The 12,748-nt window shown below is 50.4% G+C and overlaps 1 protein-coding gene across 1 annotated transcript in view; it reads left to right on the top strand.

The window, feature by feature from the left end:
- FSTL4 (follistatin like 4) overlaps positions 1–12,748 on the top strand; it is a 401,404-nt gene that overhangs the window by 329,771 nt on the left and 58,885 nt on the right. The window lies entirely within an intron of this gene.

Here is a 12,748-nt window from a genome sequence, read left to right as displayed (position 1 = left end):
AGGGGCCATCTCAGTTTCAGGCAGAAGAGGGGGCAGTCCTGGTCTTCTTGGTTTAGTCAAGCAAGCTGGCACAGAATGGGATGCTTGGCTCTGAGAAGGAAGACCTGTGGGATGCTTGGTCAGTTCCATGAACATCTATCTCTAAGGTGGTGAGGAAGGGACTAGGGCCACAGGAGCCAGTCTGGGCTGTGTGACCCCATGAGTTCAACAAGCACACAGGGCCAGGGTGCTCCCCCAAAAGAAACTAGTTTGGACTGCTGAGATGGAGCACCAATACATCCATCACAGCATCCCCAAAATGGAGTGAGCCATCACAGGAAGCAGTGAGCTCCCCATTCCTAGAGGAATGCAAGCTCAAGCAGGACCATGGTCAGCAATGCTGCTAGCCACAGGAGGGCAGACTAAATCCTATGACCTTGAAGATTCTTCCCAACTGTGAGATTGCTTTGTGGGGAGAAATCCCAGTACAAAATTCTGTAGAAACCACCAAGTTGGGATTCTACTACTCATTTGCTGCAACTGGAGATCATGAGGTGAGTAGATGGGGAGAGGCAGACCACCGTGGGGATTCTGTCTTGGGCACAGCTGTGCAAGGAGTCTCCCTGTCATGTGGGGCAGGAGTATTTCCTTGCCGTTTCCCCACAGTGCTGAGCACAGCCTGAATCCCACCCGTCTCCGAATGTCAGTGCCAGCACAACCCTGGTAGGGGGTTGATGGACAGAAGCTGAGTGGGCAGAGTCCTTTGTCTTCTGAGCCTGAGGTGCCCAGGGCTTGTCTGGGATCTTAGCAAGGAGAGGTAGTGTTCTGTTTGCCATGATTAGAGTCGGCGGAGGTGTTGGGGTGCACAGACTTGTGTGTGCAAGAGCTCTCGGGGTGGGGCATCAGCTTTAAACTGTTTTTGGTCAGTGGTGATTAATTCAAAACTAGGACAGATCTGCCCGTGTCTGTCTGAACTTCCATGTGCATTACTTGATGCTCTATTTAAAGACACCAGAAATAAAGGCGGAGGCAGAACTCTTAATGCACTTGCCATCGGTTAATTAAATTACTTTGAGTGTTTTTCCCCTCCCTCGAACATGCCTCCAGCATCAACTCAATTGCATTTCCACTTTTCACAGTGAGGTTAGCAATTTGGGTTAATTGTGGGTGCAACTGGAGATTAATGGCCTCTTATTACCTCCCTGGAAACACTTGCTGCTCATGGTCAAGTCAGCAGCCTACAAACAGGCAGGGCCTTGTACTGCCCAGAAACCCCCACGTGGGGGCACAGGGCAGCACCAACCCCCCAGGGATGCTCACCAGAAGCGTGCAGGTGTGGGGGACACACACACACACACACACACACAGGCCTCCCTCTGTGGTACAGCCTGCCGGAGCACAGCACAAGCTCTGAAGACAAAAGGACCTGGGTTGAAGCCTCAGCTCTACCACTTCCTAGTTGAGTGAACTTGGAAAGAGTACTTGACTTCTCGAAGGCTTGAGGTCCTCCTCTGTGACATAGACATAAATAACAACTCCTGCCTCCGAGGGTCAGAGTGAGGACTGAGTGAGAAGACACATGGGATCGTCTTAGCATACAGTATTCCAGGTGAACTATTATCCCTCTCTTCATCGTTATTACTATTACTTATATTACTATCATCATTATTATTACTACTGCTGCTGCTGCCAAACAACATTCTCGACCCCTTGCAGCCTGAGTTCCCAACAGGCAGCCAGCAGCAGCCCCGGGACGCTCCCCAGGCAGGGAGATGTGACCCTGAGGTGTCCACATTAGCCTCAGACACATGGACCAGCCGCCTCCAGCAAGCCCAGAGCAGCCCTGGGGAAGCCACTGAACTTGTGTGAGCCTGTGGGGTAACAGGGGAGGATCATATCCTCCTTCCACAGGCATTTTCGGGCTGAATGTCTGTGTGAATCACGCAGCCCGTGCCCATCACAGCAGGTGTTCTTACGTGGCATCCCTGCTCTGGGGACAGTGGCAACAGCGGCCCTAGAAGGAAATCAGCCAAGAGATGAGGAGGGCATGGGGAGTCGGGGAGCAGAGTGGGGAGTGGAGGGGGGCAGCCCCAATGGAATGAAGATGGAGGATTGATGAGTTCTAGAGCCCCTTGCCGACCCCGCCCACTGCAGCACCAGACGGAACAGCACCGCCCGCTGTAATTAGCACCAGGCTCGGAACACCGCACCTACAAACCTCCAAGGCAGGCGGATGAGAGAGCATCGCGACATGTGGGCCTCCTTTCTTTGTCATTTGTACGAGACATCTTGATTGGCAACAAAATATTAATCACTTTTTCACTACTCTCTTAATGAGAAGCTTTCATGGGCAACAAAATATTAATTTGTCTTGTCTTATCTGTTAAGAATTCTGCTAATGAATTCAGTCACAGAGCTATTACAGAATGCCATCCTAATGACACATGTAATTAAACTTTTCTGACTTGCAAACATCAAGGATGCCTCGAGCTTCAGAATCATATTTGATCAGAAAGTAAATGGACCCGTCTAGCCCGGAGCCAAGTGAGAAAGAGCCTCTTGGATTCCCCACTCGCTGTCAGGAGCGCTCCCGAGTCACCCCATGTGTGCGTGGCTGTCCAGATGGTGTTCAAGGGGAGACATCCCCTGCATTCGGGGACTCGCAGTCCCTGAGCCAGAGTGTGGAGCAAAGACACTCTCCCCAGCCCCGAGGGTGACCACATATCCACAAGCACGGAATTACAACCCAGTACTACCTGTTGTCTATTAGAAGAGGGGAGGCAGAGGAAGGAGAAGTTCTGGCTTCAGGACACAGGGATAAGCAAGAGGGAGGTATAGAGTGGCAGGAGAGGGCCAGAACCTGACAGGTATTGATCATTAACCTAAAGGATCTTGGCCACTCCCTTGTGGGTTGTGGGAGCCTTAGTTTTTTGTTGTTGTTGTTTCTGTTTATTAACATATAATGTATTATTTGTTTCAGGGGTACAGGTCTCTGAATCATTAGTCTTACACAATTCACAGCACTCACCATAGCACATACCCTCCCAGGGTCCATAACCCAGCCACCCTTGCCCTCTCCAACCCCTCCACTCCAGCAACCCTCAGTTTGTTTCCTGAGATTAAGAGTCTCTTATGGTTTGTCTCCCTCTCTGGTTTCATCTTGTTTCCTTTTTCCCTCCCTTCTCCTATGATCCACTGTCTTGTTTCTCAAATTCCTCATATCAGTGAGATCATATGATCATTGTCTTTCTCTGATTGACTTATTTCGCTCAGCATAATACCCTCTAGGTCCATCCACTGTCATTGCAAATGGCAAGATTTCAAGGGTATTTATGGCTACATAGTATTATTCCATTGTATATATATACCACCTCTTCTTTAGCATTCATTTGTTCTTTCCATAGTTTGGCCATTGTGGACATTGCTGCTATAAACATTCGGGTACACGTGCCCCTTCGGATCACTACATTTGTATCTTTAGGGTAAATACCCAGTAGTGTGATTGCTGGGTCGTAGGTTACCTCTATTTTCAACTTTCTGAGGAACCTCCATACTGTTTTCCAGAGTGGCTGCACCAGCTTGCATTCCCACCAACAGTGTAGGAGGGTACCCCTTTCTCCGCATCCTCACCAACATTTGTCATTTCCTAACTTGTTAATTTTAGCCATTCTGACTGGCGTGAGGTGGTATCTCATTGTGGTTTTGATTTGTATTTCCCTGATGCTGAGTGATGTGGATCACTTTTTCATGTGTCTGTTGGCCATCTGGATGTCTTCTTTGCAGAAATGTCTTCATGTCCTCTGCCCATTTCTTGATTGGATTATTTGTTCTTTGAGTGTTGAGTTTGGTAAGTTCTTTATAGATTTTTGGATACTAGCCTTTTATCTGATATGTCATTTGTGAATACCTTCTCCCATTCTGTCAGTTGTCTTTTGGTTTTGTTGACTGTTTCCTTTGCTGTGCAAAAGCTTTTGATCTTGATGAGGTCCCAGCTGGGGAGTAACATCGTCAGAAGTTTGTCCTGCGAGAGTCCAGAGCCCCTTCTCGCCTAGGACTACATCTACAAACAAGGAGAACCCCAGATACATGAGGCCCAGAAACAAAAGGAGCCTGCTGGTGTGGGGGAGGTGTCCTTCTCCTCGGTAACTTCCCTAGTGGCAGGAGTTCCGACTGGAGCAATGGCCAGACTGGGCAGGGCTCCCTGCTAAGCAGCTAAGCACAGTTCCCTCAGTTTCTTAAGGATGCCGGGAGGTTCATTGTGGACCTGGTGTGCAAACCACCCCTTTGCAGGAGGTCCAAGCCTCACTGCAGCCCAGAGCCTGAGGAACAGGGCCTCAGCTGCATCTGGGAAAACAACCCCACCCCTCCACCCAAGAGAGGACAAGGCTGAGAGCAAGAGCGCAGAGCCCCAGAGATGGGCAAAAACCAGCGGTACCAGGAACCCTGCTGCACCTCTAGGCAAGGGGGCCCTGGATATTAGCCGCCTCCTTCTGTTTGTTTGATGAGGAATCAGTAAGACCTGTACATTACTTCCTGGTCAACCGCTGTTTATTTACTAGAGCAGTGGTGGGTCCCGGTGCCTTGAGACCCGGCCCTGTGACTTCCCACCTCACCCATGGAACATTGCCCCCCTCATAAGCTGAGGGAATGTGGGGGTAGGCAGGCCCAGCAGACCCTCCTATCCTGGCCTTGGGCCAGAGCTTGAGCTCCAAGCTGTTGTCCAGGACTGTGCCTGTGCTGGTGCGACAGGGGACTGGGCCTTGCCCCACAGGCCCTCCCAGTGCGAACCTGTGTTGACACGGTCAGATGGGGAAGAGCCCTCTATCACTCCCAGGGGCCACACCCAGAGCCCCTGGGGAAAGCTTGTCATCAGGAAGAACTGTGCCTCAGGAGGCAGTAGGATGCTGGCCTGCTGGCCTCTACAGTGACCCAAAACAGAAAGGGGACCAACAAGGTAACATCTGAGGATTCTCCAAGCCGTGAGGTCATACAGTCTTATGATGGGACAGGGATCTCCAGGACACAGGAATCCCACAGAAATGTGAGGACAGCCACTGACCCCACCGGGACCCTGGCTTTTTCACCTGGGCCACAGAGCCTCGGCCTTCCCCGGCGAGGCGCCCACATAGGCCCTGTCTCCTGTGGGCTCACAGCCAGGCTTTGGGGGCCCATCTCAGAGACAAGTCCATGCATACCTCCCCATACCCTGACCTCCATACTAAGTACTCTGGGGGCTGAGAGGGAAGGCTGACTGCAGAAACTCAATGTGCAAACCCCTTCTGCCTTAGCCTTCTGCCCAGATCACGCAGCAACCGCTCAGGGTGAAGAAAAGTCCACAAAGCTAGTCCGCACCTCCTTCCTCTAGAGCATCACCTGCCCTCCCCTCAAGACTGCCTCCCCCATCCCTTATTACCTCAGGGACAGGGGACCTGCCCATGAGGGGAGCAGAAACAGGGGAGGACATCCCGGGGGTGACAGGACAGAGCTGAGCTGCTGAATCCTTGCTAGAGTTGACACGGGAGTTCTGACCCATGTCCGGGGGCCAAGTGTCATGCCAGTCCCTTCACAAGCAGCATGTCATCTACCTCTTGTCACAACTCCATGAAGCAAATGGGGTAGAGTAACTCGGAGGGTCTTTCCAGGGCTGCAGCCAGCCTTGCTCTGGGTACACAACACCCCGCAACCAGCCTTGCCAAGGCTTCGCTGCAGGGGCGCTGGCCCTGCCTCCCTGCTGTGATGCCCAGGCGCCCGCGGGACATGGCCACACTGGGTGTGGCCCCGTGGGGCCGGGGCTGCAGGGTTTCATGAGCCCATCGGCCTCTGCCCCAGCAGGAGCAGGGGGCAGAAGGCTCTGAGCTCAACAGACGGAACTGCTTGGCCAGGAGAGTCCCAGAGAGAGGAAACATTTTTCTATTGTATTCATCTTTTTCAAAAGGGAGTGTGGGGGCCCTATAAAAAAAAAAAAAAAAAACAGTATCTCTGAAATGATTTGAAAGAGCCCCTCTTTTCTGCTGGGTTTTTTCCTTTGCCAAATCTCGTTAGTAGGGGCTTTCAGATGTCGGGAGGCGGAGTACGGTGATAAAAGCAGGAAAACAAAACCCATTAGAAGAAAGTATTTGTGGCAGTGTTTGAAGGATGTGTTAAAAGGTTCACTTTTTTCCCATGCCTAAACGGTGTAAAACCAGGGACAAATAACTCTAATGAAGCATATGCTCTCAGCCAGCTCCGCTTTGGAAGCGAGTTATTAAAAAGACCAAAAGAGAATGATTTAGGAGCTCATGACTCATTTAATTTTTATTGTCTTTATATGAACCAGTCATGAATCCATTGTAAAAAGATGAGAGGCGTTTGATTAGCATGGAGAGCTGTTTGCAACACGATAGACAGTGATTGTAGGTTCTGCATTAAAATAATCTCATTAAATGCTTGGGTACATTTTGTTTTAAAATCTTGGAAAACCCTGTACTTGAAGCACTCAAAGGCTTTGACCAATTCTTTCCGGCTTGTGTCAGAAACCCTGGCTGCAAACAAGGCTTGTGTCAGAAACCCTGGCTGCAAACAAACGTCCGGCTCTTTTGAGCTTTGGGTGAGCTCCACCCTCTAGGAGGATGGGCCAGAGCCCCACCAGAGATGGGCCCGGACCCAAGATCCAGCAGCCTGCAGAACCCGCTGAGGGCTCCGCCCCACCAGGTGCCTCTACTGGGCCATTGCTTTCCCAGGGGTCTCTTCGGGGTCACCTCTCTTCTCTCATAGTACTGACTTCAAAGCTTCACTGTGCTCAGTGACCACTTGCGACCCCAGGTCACAGGGACAGGGTCCCCTCAGGGAGGTTCTGATCCAGCTTCTAGACCCTTTGAATTGGTCAAAGCCTTTGAGTGCTTCAAGTACAGGGTTTTCCAAGATTTTAAAACAAAATGTACCCAAGCATTTAATGAGCTCCACGCAGCTGCCCTGTCTCGGCTCTCCAGCCCAGCCCCACTCAAGGGAGCTCTCGCTCAGCCTGCAGACAGGCTTTATTAACTGCAGACAATAGTGCAACCATGAGCCTCATATGCGCCTCCTAGCACACTCATGTAAGTAGGTGTATAAGATAAGCTCTTAGAAGTGGAATGATGACGTCCAAGGGTGAGCATGATTTCAGTGCGATGGGTATCACCAAATCTCCCTCCAAAAAGGCCGTACAGTTTATACTCCCTCCAGCAGTATCCAGGCACACCTTGGAGATGCTGAGAGTTCGGTTCCAACCACTGCAACAACATGAACATTCAATAAAGGAAATACTGCCATCAGAGGAATCAAATGAAGTTTTTGGTCTCCAGTACTTATAAAATCTGTGTTTATGCTATACTGGAGTCTCTTAAGTATGCACTAACATATGTCTAAAAAAAGTACATACTTAATTAAAAAATGCTTTCTTGATGGAAAAATGCAAACCATCCTCTGAGCTTTCGATGAACAGCAATCTCTGGTCACAGAACACCATAACAAATATAATAATGAAAAAGCTTGAAATAGTGCAAGAATTACTAAATGTGACACAGAGACATGAAATGAGCAAATGCTGTTGGGAAAGTGGTGCCAACTGACTCAATCTACACAGAACTGCCACAAACCTTCAGTTGGCTTTTTTTTTTTTTTAAAGGAAAAAGAAAAGAAAAGAAAAACCACAAAATCTGTGAAGAGCTTAAAGCATTGTATCAGGAGAAAAAATTCTGATTGCACGCCTTCTTGGTCCCTAAAATGAGCCATGGAAGGAAATTTTGTTTTAAAGATTTATTTTTTTGAGACAGAGAGAGAGCACAAGTAGAGGGAGCAGCAAGGAGAGGGAGAAGGTGGCTCCCCGCTGAGCAGGAAGCCTGACGCAGGACTCGATCCCAGGACCCCGGGATCATCACCCAAGCCAAAGGCAGACACTTCACCAACTGAGCCACCCAGGGGTCCCTAATCGAATACTCCCTGGAGTGTTTCAAGGACAGCAAGAATGCCAGTGGGTGTGAGGGCTGTGAGTGTGGTTCAGGTTAGAGTTGCTGATAAGGCCTTCTCAGACAGGAATTCGTGATGGAGCATCCCCCTGGGAAGGTGGCAGCTCCCCCAGGAAAAGGCAGCAGGTTAGAGGCAGTCTGGAACTTCAAGTGATCGCTGCAGTGCCTTGTGTCACCTGAGGCCCTCACTGCCCCAGCTGGGCTCACCAGGCTGATCAGCTAAGGATCCATGGCCTACAACTCCCCAGAGGGCCCCATGAGCTGCACTCATCCACGTGATACCCTGGAGTCACGAGGTACCTGTCCTCCGGCCTCTGAGGGTGGACACACTGAGTGCTCAGAGCCGTGACTCCGAGATGAGCTTTCTGGTGCAAGTGCCTAGCCGCCTGTGTGCACTTGGACATGCAGCTTTGCCCACAGGCCAAACGTGCAGCACCCACACAACTGGGTCAGAATCCCCCTGATGGAACAGTGGAGCTGACCACAAAGTTAGAGAGAGCAGTCAACCCAAGACCTCCCCCACTCTGGCATCCAGCACGAGTTTGGGGAGTGCACAAAAGTACCTTCCGGTTGAGTAATTTGCCAGAAGGACTCAACTCACTGAAAATGCTTAGATGCACATTGATGGTTTATTACAAGGGATAAGTGTAGGTTAAAATCAGCCAAGGGGTTACCTAGGACATTCCCCAAGAGCTCTCCATTCTGGACGGTCAGAACCCCAAGAGCTCTCAATAGCGTGCACATCTCTGGGACCTCCGCTCAGCTCACAGACTCCAGGCTATATGCTCTGTGAGGCCTCGAATCTCAGCCTGTGCCTCTGGACAGTAGTGTCTGGCCATGACTCGGGGGCATCTCTGTGAAATTCCCAGGGCTCCTCAAAGCCTGCAAAGCCCCCATCCTCTCTGCTACCCTAGCTCTGAAATTCCAGGTACTTCAAAAGCCCTGGATTCTGACCTCTTCTCCATTGCCGTGGTTCTCCGTGCTGTGGTCTGGAAAATGCCCTCTGACAGAGGGCAGGAGTGAGTGTGGACCTCACCTCAAGCTTTCCGTCTCTCAAAGATCAGGGACTGTGCTTAAAAAGGTTGCGGCCTATATTTAACCTATTTTTAGAGTTAGGCTGATGTAAGTCTGATACATGTTTCTCTGTTTTACCCAGAATTTGAACTCTTTTATTCTCTGTACGCTCTTGTTTGTGTAGAAACCTCCATCTGTACCAGGAGTGAATGTTTGTATCCCAGCAAAATTCGTATGTGTACACCTAGTCCCCATTGGAGGAGTATCTGGTGGTGGTGGGACTGTGGGGAGGTGATTAGGTCATGAAGGTAGAACCCTCCCGAATGGTATTAGTGCCCTTATAAAAAGGGAGAGTCTGCCCTCGCCCACCGTGCATGGCTATAGCAAAAAGACGGACAGCCTTCCAAGAACCAGGAAGCAGGCTCTCACCAGACATGGAACCTGACAACACCTCGGTCTTGGACTTGTAGCCTCCAGAACTATGAGAAATTTCTGTGGTTTATAAGCAAAAAAAAAAAAAAAAAATCAGCCAAGGGAAGAAGCCCCATTGGGTGGAATCCAGGGTGGTCCAAACACAGAGCCTCCATTGTTCTCTCCTGGTGCAGTGACACATGTAGCCTGTTCCCAGCACTGATGTGTAAGAACGGGTACAACATATTGCCTGCTGGTGAAGCTCCCCCAAGCCTGGTGTGCAGAGCTGCTGGTAGAGCTTGGTCATGTCCTGCTCACGTGAATGACGTCTAGCTGCTTGGGGAGACACAAATGGCATTGCACGGCGCAGAGCCTCCATCATAAGGAGGTAGCCTGGTGGCCAAAGCCGCCAGGCAAACAAAGGCCAGACCTCTCTCTGGATGACGTTACTTCTTCACTTCTTCACTAGCCTTTCCTTCAGGGCTCCCCGAGAGCCAGCACCCTCGGCTAACACGCCTCCATCTGCTCAGCAGACACCGACTGAGCCACGCACTGCGGACAATACCGTGGTCTGCAGAGGGATGAGGTGCTTCCTCGTGGGCACTCAGATCACGGGGAAGACTGATCATAGAAACCCAAGTCAGTCAATGACTTGGGTTCCCTGCGGTCCTAGGGAAGCCAGGAGCCCTCCCACAATGACTTCTCTCACACCTGTGGCTCCCTGGCCCAGGCCTGGGACTGAGCCAGAGAACAGACCAAACTTGAGGGCTCACAATGCACATGACCGTTCATAGCAGCTCCCTGCCCAGAAGCTCAGCAGCTACTTAGGGATGGCTTCAAGCTGCAGAGACTTCTCAAGAGAACTCTGAGCAAGTATGTACAGAGTGGCAAGTGTGTCCTTTAAGAGTCTGGAAGGAAGTGACCAGCACGGGAACCCCCGTGTGGGTCGGGATGGTCCACCGGAGAGCCATGAGGTGGGCAGTGGAGGCGCCATGAGTGTGCACACACACGCTCACGTGTACTGTACTGTACATTGTCTTCCGTGGGCGTTTGTGTGTGTCCCCCAGCCCGGGGTGCCTCTGGTCCCTGCTCGGTCTGGATATCGGCCATGTGAGAGCAGACACCTCTGAAGCCAGATGTCACCAAGGGACTGCTTGTTCAGTGCTGGGGTCCATCCTATTAAAGTGTTTGTGCAGGAGGGATGCTAGAGATAGTAGATTCTGGGGGCCAGAATCAAACCAGCATGAAGGAAAGACCCTCTCCTTGACTCCATCCTCCCCAAAGAGAACCAGAACAGAGGGCTCCTGAGAACATGGCTTCTGAGAAGGGCAGAGCCGGAAAGGCTTGGAATAAATGTGTCTACACTGAGTCCTAACTTGCAGCATTGACAGTACCATTAACCTGAACTCTGAAATCACCCTGGAGTCCTTGTGTTTAGCATTTAGTCACTAAATATTCCACATTGATGGCTCATTTTCATATTACTTAGACCCGAGTCCCATGCATCACTATGACAACGTTCCCCATCTCACCTCTGTTTAAATATTGTTTAATACTTAAGTCTCATTTAATTACTTTCTTTATTAAGGGCAGATACTTATAAAATAGCTTTTAAAAGACAAAAACTATGCCTTTTAGTAAAATTGTCTCTTTCCCAAGGATGGATGTGTATCAGTACAAAGAATGGTCTAATCTGGCATCTGTTTATTTCTGGAAGGAACCTTGATTTTGCTAATACATTTCTATGCATCAGAACCAAAAAAAAAAAAAAACCCATCCATAAAAAGACAATTACAGAGATGCAATCAAGCATTGATAGCAGTATTCAGACACGTCTCAAAGAACATTCAGGAGAGGAAGGATTACACGTTTAGTTTTATGTAGCTTCTTATAAATCAATTTTTAAAGGAATCTCCCCACATCCAATGAGGGAAATTTGATTTCAGTAGGCAGTACTCATGTTCCAGAAAACCATATGCACTTTGTTCTATAATTATATAATGCCTATTGTTTTAGCCCAGAGACATTATTTTATTTATTCCACAGTCAGCTTCTCCCCAGAGCCTAAGTCACAGGCTAGTAATGAGTTCGGTGCTCAGAGGAGAACGGTAATGTATCCAGCATCCCCTCATGCACTCGAAGAACTGATGTGCACCCCCCCCCAGCCCCTGAGCAATCACCCAGGAGTTTCACCTTGTCTACCAGCAGCGATGAGGAGAAACAGATGGAGAAATTAAATGATGTTGTTAGGGGCTCACCAGAAGGCAGCAGCTGAGTTTGAGATGGCTTGCGTGGGCTTTTCCCTCTCTGCCTGCTGCTCTGTGTGGAGCCTTCTTTTCGGCCAGTGTCCACAGGCCCTGGCCTGAGGAATGCAATGTGGAGGAGACGCGGGGTGGGGAAGCAGGTGCACCGTGCTTGGGATCAGTTCTCTGCCTTCCTGCCAGCCACCTCGTTTTGATGCCCCATCACTGGCAACATTCAGGTGGATGGGAAGGCAGGAGGTGGGCGCCTCCATCATCAAACCCAAAGAACCAAAACACAATCCCTGCAGAAGGCCTAGCTCAGCATCTTGTGCCATCCATTTACTGAGTATCTACTGAGGGCTCACTCGAGAGCTCACGTCCTCATCAGGCAGAGACAGATGCAAGTGGTATGCTAAGTGGTAGTAAGTGCCAGAAAACGGGAAGTGACAGGTGGGGTGGGGGTTACAGATAGGGCAGGCAGATAACATTTGGGCAGACTTGAAAGAGGGGGGTGCAAGCCAGACTGACAGCCTGGAAGAGGGGGCAGGATGCCTGGCATGTAGGCAACAACCAGGGATAACAGTGCCGGAATGGAATGACCAAGGAAGAGTGGAGGAGGTGGGAATGGCAAGTCATCCCAGCAGACCCTCTAGGGCTAACTCGGGGTGAGGGAATAGGGTCTGGTTGCTGTGTAGAGGACAGAGTGGAGGAGCAGAGGTGGAGGTCCCTGCTGTCCCCCAGATGAGAAGATGGTGCCTTAACCCACTGGCCACAGTGGAGGGGGTAAGAGAAGATAGACTCTGAATACATTGTGAAAGAGAGCTCTGCTTCCTCACTGTATGAGGACTGGGCTTTGTCTTATTTTCTGGCTTGGGTTTTTTCCTAAGGATTATACAAGGCTTGAGGGATGTGTGGTCCATGTGACCACATGGCGTCACCCAAGGGGCACCAACAGCAGGGGCCGCCAGAACCCGAGCCCAGCTTCCAGTGCGTCCTGCGAGGATAGGCTGTGGGCTTGAAGGCTCAGAGAGGCAGACGAGGCAAAGTGTCAGGGGGCCCCCAGTGCCAGCCCCCGCCAGCAGCTCTGGGATTATGCTTCAGGATGGAGTTCGCCCTGGA

This window comes from Mustela nigripes, chromosome 12 (genome assembly GCF_022355385.1).
Source record: "Mustela nigripes isolate SB6536 chromosome 12, MUSNIG.SB6536, whole genome shotgun sequence".
In the NCBI taxonomy this organism is placed as follows: Eukaryota; Metazoa; Chordata; class Mammalia; order Carnivora; family Mustelidae; genus Mustela; species Mustela nigripes.
This window is presented reverse-complemented; position numbering and strand designations above follow the sequence as displayed.